Raw genomic sequence first — 8,535 nt, 5'->3', positions numbered from 1 at the left:
ATTAATGTAATGTTGTACCATGTGTGTAATGCTTAAAGTTTATTATGAATTATGCTTGATTATTCCATGAGTATGTGATTGGTGCTATGGATATTGAAATCGACATTACGAGCAAGCTCAATGGAAATGTGGTATCGAAGAGTCCCATTTGAACCTTAGGAATAATTTAAGATACAAGTGACATGTCACTAGGAAATTATGTGATCTGAACTCATGAGTTGTGATCTGAGTTCATGATTTATGTGATCTAAACTCATGAGTTGTGGTCTGAGTTCATGATTTATGTGACAAATATTATGGCAGTCCGGGTACTAGTCTCGTATATGCTACCGATGGCGGGGTAGTCCAGCATGTGTTGCGGATACCTAACAGCCTGTGTGAGCAGACCCGTGAGTAGCTCAAAAGTGAGCAACATGTGGTATGAGATATGAGGTAGCATTGGCTACATATAGGGCACTTAGGTGCAAGATTCCGATGTATCCGATAGTATTCCGAGTGTTCAACGGGTAGTCTAAGGAGAAGCTCAGTGAGCAATTTTGATGAATACGTCAAAGATAAGAAAGTAAGGTATTATGTGCAAGTGGGCACAGGTATGTACATCGAACTCATGAGGATGACATGAGATAAGATGAACTTGTGGTAAGAATATGTATACGTATATATATATGAAGAATAAGTTTAAGAGCTTTGATAAAATGCAAGATTACGTTCATTATGTTAAACATATAATTAATGCTTGTTTAAGTTGCATTTTATTTGCATGTGAACTTACTAAGCTTCAATGCTTACCCTCTTTCCTTTCCATCTCTTATAATGTTGCCAAGCTAGCTCGGGGATCGGAGGACGTCAGAGTTTTCGATCTCACTACCAATTGGATATTTTGGTATAGTTAGTCTTATCATTTTGAATATGGCATGTATAGGGACTTGGTCTTTTTGTTATGTGTCATATTGATTAGCCAAATGTGTTGACTCATGAAGGTATTATGATTATTTTGTATATGGCCATGAGAGGTGGCTCATATTGATTATTTGGGTTGTAACCCTAAGTATTTGTACATGCATACAAATGTGTTATGCTTGATGGATGTGTGGTGAAGTGTGGTTTACATGTTAAATGTATGTGTTCGATGAGGCTTGTAGTTGTTTATGATAATAAATGTGATGGATGACATGTTTGTTTAATGTATGTAATATGATTAATGTGTGTAAAAATAATTGTGGTATAATGATGATTAGATATGAAATTGGTGTGGAATGTCATATGAAAGCCTAATGGTTTAAGTATGTGATATGTTGACATTACTAAGTCATAAATTAACCATGTATGTGAATGCTTAAATAGCCAAATATGCCATGTTGCATGCTATGGAGTGGAATTGAGTATGTGAATGTTTAAGGGTGGCAAATGGCTTGGAAAATAGCCTAGAAATTGTCCACACGGTTAGACACACGGGCATGTGTCTTGGCTGTGTGTGACACACGGTCTGCCCCATGGGCGTGTGATCCGGCCGTGTGTCCTCTGCACCCTAATTATGCAAAACAGAATGCCTAGTAATAAACATACGGGTAGAGACACGGCCGTGTGTCTCAGCCGTGTGAAGGACACAGCCTTAGGACATGGGCGTGTGCCCAAGCCGTGTGAAGTCTGCACTTACAACATGTTTGGTTGGTTGTAATGGAATAGGGCTGTAATGGAATAGAGCTGTAATAAGTAATTCAACTGTTTGGTTGAATGGAATGGAATAGAACTGTAATAGTATTCTTGTGTTTGGTTGAATGGAATGATGTTGTAATAGCATAAGGAAAAAAACTAAAATGACCAAAATACCCTTAGCAGAATTTTTGTTAAGGTAGATGAATATTGTTATTGTTATTAAATTTTAACAAGATTATTATTGAAAATAATTTAATAAAAATAATAAATAGTTTAACCATATTTTAACATAATTATTATTAAATATAATTTAATAAAAAAATAATTTAATAACATTCATTATATAATTATTATTATATGAATTAAAAACTCAAAATATATAACACTATAAAAATATATATAATCTACTTTATTATTTTTAACTTCAATACATATTTAGACTTCGTTTGTTTGCCAGTAAAATATTTTCCGGAAAATAATTTATGGAAAATGATTTACTTTTCTAGAAATGATTTACTTTTATGGTGTTTAAATGAATCTATGTAAAATATTTTCTGTTATTTGGTAGATTTCCTGAAAATATTTTATAAAAGTTGTTTTTAAATTAAACAAATATATATATTTAAGAATTTATTATCTTTTCATTGTCCATTTGAGTTTATTATATATATACATTAATAAATTTATATTTTAAATTGTTTTTACATATATTACAATGTTTTATTTATGGGTAAACTACAAAAATAGTCACTTTTGTTTGCCTCGGGTTACATTTTAGTCACTTATATTTGAAATGTTACATTTTAGTCATTTATGTTATTATTATCTCCCTAATGATAATCCTACGTGGTAGTCCAACTAGATTTTAAGTGCCAACTAGATCTTAAGTATATCTATTAATACATACATCATCCGGTTAAATTATACAGTTTTCTGTTAATACATACTTCATCCGGATAAATTATACAGTTTTCTATTAATACATACTTTATCCGAGTAAAATATGGATCATTATACAAGAATTTTTTTTAGTAATAACTGAATATGGATCATTCTACCACTTCAAAAATAAAATAATAAGTTCAAAATTTAAGTTTTTGTAGCAACACTTACCAAAATATTTTAACCAGATTGGTTATGGAACATATCTTAAGCGAAAATGAAAAGGAACCATCATTTAGTTTCGAAATCTCGGTGAAAACTTGGTCATCAACTCATGGCAGAATCAAAATGTAAACTTGACATGTAGTATAGAAGAGAAGGAAAAAGGCACGAAAATCGGCAGAAGTATGCATCTATAGTTGAAATAACTTAATATAAGTGATTTAGCTAGTTATAACACACCAAACCACTAAAGGGAACCTAAGCTCATTATCTAATAGGTTCCTCATGTATCACGACAACCCTTATAGACTGTATCTTGCTCTCATTGTCCTTTAAACATTTCCTTTGTGACTCCAAGTTGTCTATGCCTATGACTTTAGAGACTCCAACATGTATTATTTATTGAATTCCTTTAAGAGGTCTCTAAATCGGTTTATGTATGCCAAGCCATATACTAGGAGATTATGGTATAGAAAAAAAAAGGAAGCCAACAAATCAGAATCATCGTGTTCACACAACAGATAAAAAATTTCAATCTAGTAGAAAGCAAGTTTATAAATCTTCATAGTAATGATTAAAAACAAATATTGTTCACAAACAAGCAGAGAATACTTATATATACTCAATTTACATGCATGAATAAGAAGATATCTACATGAGAGAGAGAAAGCAAGTGAGTGTCTAATTAACTTGAAGCACCAGCTGAATCTAACTAGTACTGCAACCAAAATCCAGTGGTTTGATTTGAAATTAACTAAGTCATTGCATTAACAATTCTTTTCTTCATGTAGTTCATTATCCATCCAATCCCCGCCCCTTCCTTTTACCTTTCCACAAATGTACAAGTCTCAACTGGTCTAAAATAAATCACATCCTTCACTTTGGAATAATATGCTAATATTCCATAGTGGTGTCTGGCATTTCCAATGTGAAAGAAAGACCCTGCCCCAACCTAGAGGGAAGAAAATTAAGTTAAAACATCCACCCATAATATCAAAACAGCAACGCCCTATGGTAAGAATCCCATACAAGAAATAACCATTAATCTCAAATAACAAAGATTACTAAAATAACATGCTCTTTTACATCAGAAATGTTTCCAGAAAATTAACTTGAAAGCTAAATCTCAACCACCATCCCCTCAAGCTTGATGTGAAATACTGACCTCAATTAGGTGTCAAGTAGTAAACAACAATCCATCAATATCCTAACACTACCATTATGTAACCAAATAAACCAAGTCGAATATGTAAAACTAATAAAACAGCTCGCTTCATTGTATTTGCCACCTAAAATAGAAACAAGCAATACTCAAACTTTCGCCTTTAATATTGAATCATAAACATTACACCCCACCCTACCCAAAAAAGAAAAAAAAACAAAGTTTCTGCCATTTGCAAACCCCAGAAACCTAAAAGCCAAAACTTCAGGTACCTTGCCATTTCCAAAACACGTTCTCAAGAATCAAACAAATATATAAGAAAGAAACAAACAAACAAAAAAGCAAAGGAATTGCTTAAATTCAGAATCAAAGGTTCTATCTCCCCTAATTTTCGAAGCTTTCTAAAACTAAAACATAATAGTTAACTAAATTCCCAAAAGTTTGGAAAAAAAGAAACTATAAAATCCAAACATTTCAGTGAAAACGTCGAGATACTCTACTTCTTCAAGGCTCTGCCATTGTTTCTTTTGATGAATCAGTAAGGAACACACCGTTTAACCATAAAACAAAAATGAAAAGGCAAAAGACAAAGTTCAAGTTAAGATGATGAAGGAAGATGATGTGAAGGAAGAAGAAGCAAAAATGTTTACTTGATAGGGGAGGAATGCCGGAGTCGGGTATGAGAAATGGATGCCGATTGAGAGTGTTTTGAGGTGAAATTTTTGTAAGGGTAGAATAGGGTTTTTTAAGCAACAAATGGCTAAACGGTGAAGAGGGAAAGGAATAGAAATCCTCAAAAATCTCTATTTAAGCCCGGAATGGAATACACCCGTAATAGGGTATTCCGTTGAACCAAATGCCAGTTTAAGTGGGCCTGAAGAATAGGCTGGTAATAGGCATGTAATGGCTTAGCCATTATAGCCAATCAAACATGCTGTTAATTTTTGGAATTTAATTCGCCACACGGCCTAAGCACACGGGCGTGTGACCTTATTATGTTGATGACGTCATAGTCAGAGAGTTACATGGACTGAGGACACAGGCGTTTCCCAAGCCACACGGCCTACCCACACGGGTGTGTGACTCTCCAAAATAAGGAAATTTTTTAAGTCTTCCTATTATTTTCAAAGTTCTCAGTTTAGTCCCGAATCACCCTCGATGTATGTTTTGGGCCTCGTAGGCCCATTTAAGGGACAGTTTGCATATGTATGAATGAATTTAATTTGAATGAAAATTTTATGGCTCGATTTTATATGATTGGTTATGTTTAAGTCCGGTAATGCCTCGTACCCGATCCCAACGTCGGACACGGGTAAGAGGTGTTACAAACTTGCCCAACAAAAGAAATATTTTAAAGAAATTCCTGATTAGTTGCACATTCCTTATATTTATCCCTTACATGGAAAGGCTACACAACTGTCCTCCTCCCTCAACGAAACACTCATTGCCATCGACTGACGCTGATGAATGGCTTTAATAAACAAATCCTAATCCACTAACAACTATTGTCACCTATGAGAGACTTTTAATGGATAGAAAGTCCCACTATGACCCAACCTTTCATACAAAAAAGCAAAATAATGATAAACTTTCATACATAAAACATGCATATACCCATCGATCTGGAGTCGAGTGAATCTTCTTATGATTCTTCAAACGGATCCTAACATCTAAACAAACACTTGTTCTCATAAAACCCTTAATCCCTTGTATAATAGATTTTGGATCATAATAGACAAATGTACCCAAAAAAATTCTCAAATTGTTTTGCCATTGAAAATCTATCAGCATATCATGGATTTGAACCCAAAATAGCACCAAAAACAAAGGACTTGTAAAGGTCATCCCCTTTAGAGAGACGGCAGTAGATCATCAAGAGAATGTTAAACATCCAAGGACCACCATCAATCATCCTCTTCAAATCCACCTTGTAAAAGTCCTGAAAAGAAATCTCTTTTCACCTAGATTTTATATTGCCACCCTTCTGAATGGATGCCAAAGATTTGAAAATGTGTTTCTTATAAACTGAACAACATTTGTAATAATAATAATAATAATAATAATAATAAAACAACAACCCACTAAGCAGAGATCATAGCAGTAATTGGATCCACCCTTCTTAAAAGGAATCTGTCATGGTGACTCCTCTGCATCAACAATATCGAACCCCGCCATCTCTTTCTGACCAGAAACAAAATTGAAATTAAGCACTAAACCATTCACCCAGAACAAAAAGGAAAAAAGGGTGCTCAAAAGCAAACTACCATTATACATCTTGTAGCAGCCCAAATCTGCCCGGGCCTTAAAACCAAAAACAAAAAAATAAACGAATAAATGAATAATTATTTATTTTAAAAGCCCGTTAAAAGTACAAACCCAATAACCCTTACAAACAGACCCATCTATTACAGACCCAAGTCACTCGGGACCAAAAGGCCCAATGACTTAAAACACCAGCAGGAAACCCTAGGGTTTCCTTGGAACCTCAGCGCCGCAGGAGCAGTTCCAGAAGCTTCGCCACGTCAGAGCCGTTCCAGCTCCCAAAGCAACGGCCATCAATAGGCCTGTCCCCTCACGTCACCCCAGCTGGCCCTCATCAATGCTTGTCAGATCGACGGTCACCTCGCACGAGGTCCCATCAAAGCATTGACCAGAGGCTTTGGGCACTCCGAACGTCATCGTCGTTTGCCCCACAAAGATCCAGTGGCTTAAACATCACCACCATCAGTGCGTCGTGATCTCAAGCCTCACCACTGACCTTTGCGCCTCCATCGGTGCCGAGATCTTCGCAGCAGAGGCCGTCCTGTGGTCACCAGGCAAGATCCGCATCCACAACACGATCTTCGCCGAATTTTTGGTATTTGCAAGACAGAAAAAGGAAACCAACAGACACAGAAAAGAAAAACGGAGCAAAAAAAGAAACCCAAACAGACAAAAATGGCAAGAAATAGCAGCAGATAAACTGAAACAAACAAGGAAAGCAATCAAAGATTTCTTTCCTAAACATGCACAGTCTAAAGGCTATAAAACCTTTCTTTAGATTTGTAATTAGGGGGTTTTTTTTTTATGAAAGTTATATACAGAGATTCAATAAAAAAGGCACGTTTATACACAGATTTACAAGATCAATAGTCGATTGTAGAGCGCAAGAGGTGATTATTCTATTTTTTTCTCCAAATACGTACTGATGTCATAAAATACAAAAAGAAAGGGAAACGTACTGTGAGATTTGCGTTAAAAAGAAGCTTTCCAGCTTCTGTCCGCCGTACATGGCGGTATCGACGGTGGCGCGTGAACGCGTGTATGCCTCTGGACGGAGGCACAACAGAGTTCCGAGGAACCCCCCAACCCTATTTCAAAGGGTTTCTTTCTTTTTTTAAAAAAAATCAAGTTTTAAAATGATTTCAGGGTTAATATTTGGCTTATATAGCCTTACGAAAACGGTGCCGTTTTGCTTAAAACCAAATAGCTTCAAATGGCGTCGTTTCAAAGCCAGGATCTGCGTGTTGACCTGTGACCCGAATAGGATCCGCGTGTTTTCATTTAAAGGGGAAATTGTCCAATCGATCCTTCCGTTTTTTAAATTTTATAATTTCATTTTATTTTTATTTTAAAATTGGCCCTAACTTTTATATTTGTTCCAATTTAGTCCCAATGGCCATTAAAACCCATTCTGAGGAACGACGTCGTTTTCTTGGATTAGGGCTAATTGCGCAGTGAGTCCCTCGATTTTAACGCGCTTTCCAAATAGGCCCAATTTTTTTTATATTTTTCTAATTAGCCCAAAGTTTTTAATTGCTTTTAATTTTAGTCCTCTTACACTTTTAAATTTATTTACTTTAAATATTATTATTTATTTATTGTATATTATTATTTTATATTATACTCATTATTATTTTATATTAAAAATTATATGTTATATTTATATACTTTATTATTAGATATTGGGAATGCATTTATTTTATTATATTATATATTATTATATTGTTTTATATGGTGTATATATATTATTTATATTTTATTACATATATAAATTTATTAATTAAGTATTTTTTTATATATGTATTATATTCTAAAAAATAGTATAAAAATCATTTTTATTATTTCAAAATATGTATTAAATACGTTATATTTTTGTCCATTATCATTTATTTCCCCAAATGTGTTGTTTTCTTGGTAATTATTATTATTATTATTATTTTTTATGAAAGTTTGTTTTAGTATATACATACTCCTATTGCATGAATTATTTATTGTTATTAAAATTATGTTGATATGAAAATTATTCATGTCGTATTTGTAACTTATATTTGCATATCTTACTTGCTTTATTTGCTATGGAACACTAATGCATGAAATTTATGTTGCCTATGTTTAATCACATGAAATATGAATGTTATATTGTAGCTTCTATGCTATATTTGTATCAAAACATGTATTATAATAGTTTAATTTTACCCTGTAATATATTATTTTGATTGCATCATCGTTAAAACATAAATAAAGAAATGTTTTTTTTTCAAAAATAAAGGCAATGTTTTTCGTGTTTAGGAATTTGGGAAATAGTGCCCTAACATGCTGGGTTGCGATTTCTCGTTTGTCTAAATGCCTAA

General features: G+C 33.8%; 1 long non-coding RNA gene across 1 annotated transcript; it reads right to left on the bottom strand.

The window, feature by feature from the left end:
- Nucleotides 1-5,289: 5,289 nt before the first annotated feature.
- LOC107930100 (uncharacterized) lies at nt 5,290-7,709 on the bottom strand. The gene is made up of 2 exons (XR_001692950.2): nt 6,187-7,709; nt 5,290-6,103 (listed from the first exon to the last, which is right to left on the bottom strand). It is a non-coding gene; the product is annotated as an uncharacterized lncRNA (long non-coding RNA).
- Nucleotides 7,710-8,535: the final 826 nt, after the last annotated feature.

The sequence above is a fragment of the Gossypium hirsutum genome, chromosome A08 (genome assembly GCF_007990345.1).
Source record: "Gossypium hirsutum isolate 1008001.06 chromosome A08, Gossypium_hirsutum_v2.1, whole genome shotgun sequence".
Taxonomy (NCBI): Eukaryota; Viridiplantae; Streptophyta; class Magnoliopsida; order Malvales; family Malvaceae; genus Gossypium; species Gossypium hirsutum.
The sequence above is the reverse complement of the archived record's forward strand: the minus strand, read 5'-3'. Positions and strand labels throughout refer to the sequence as shown.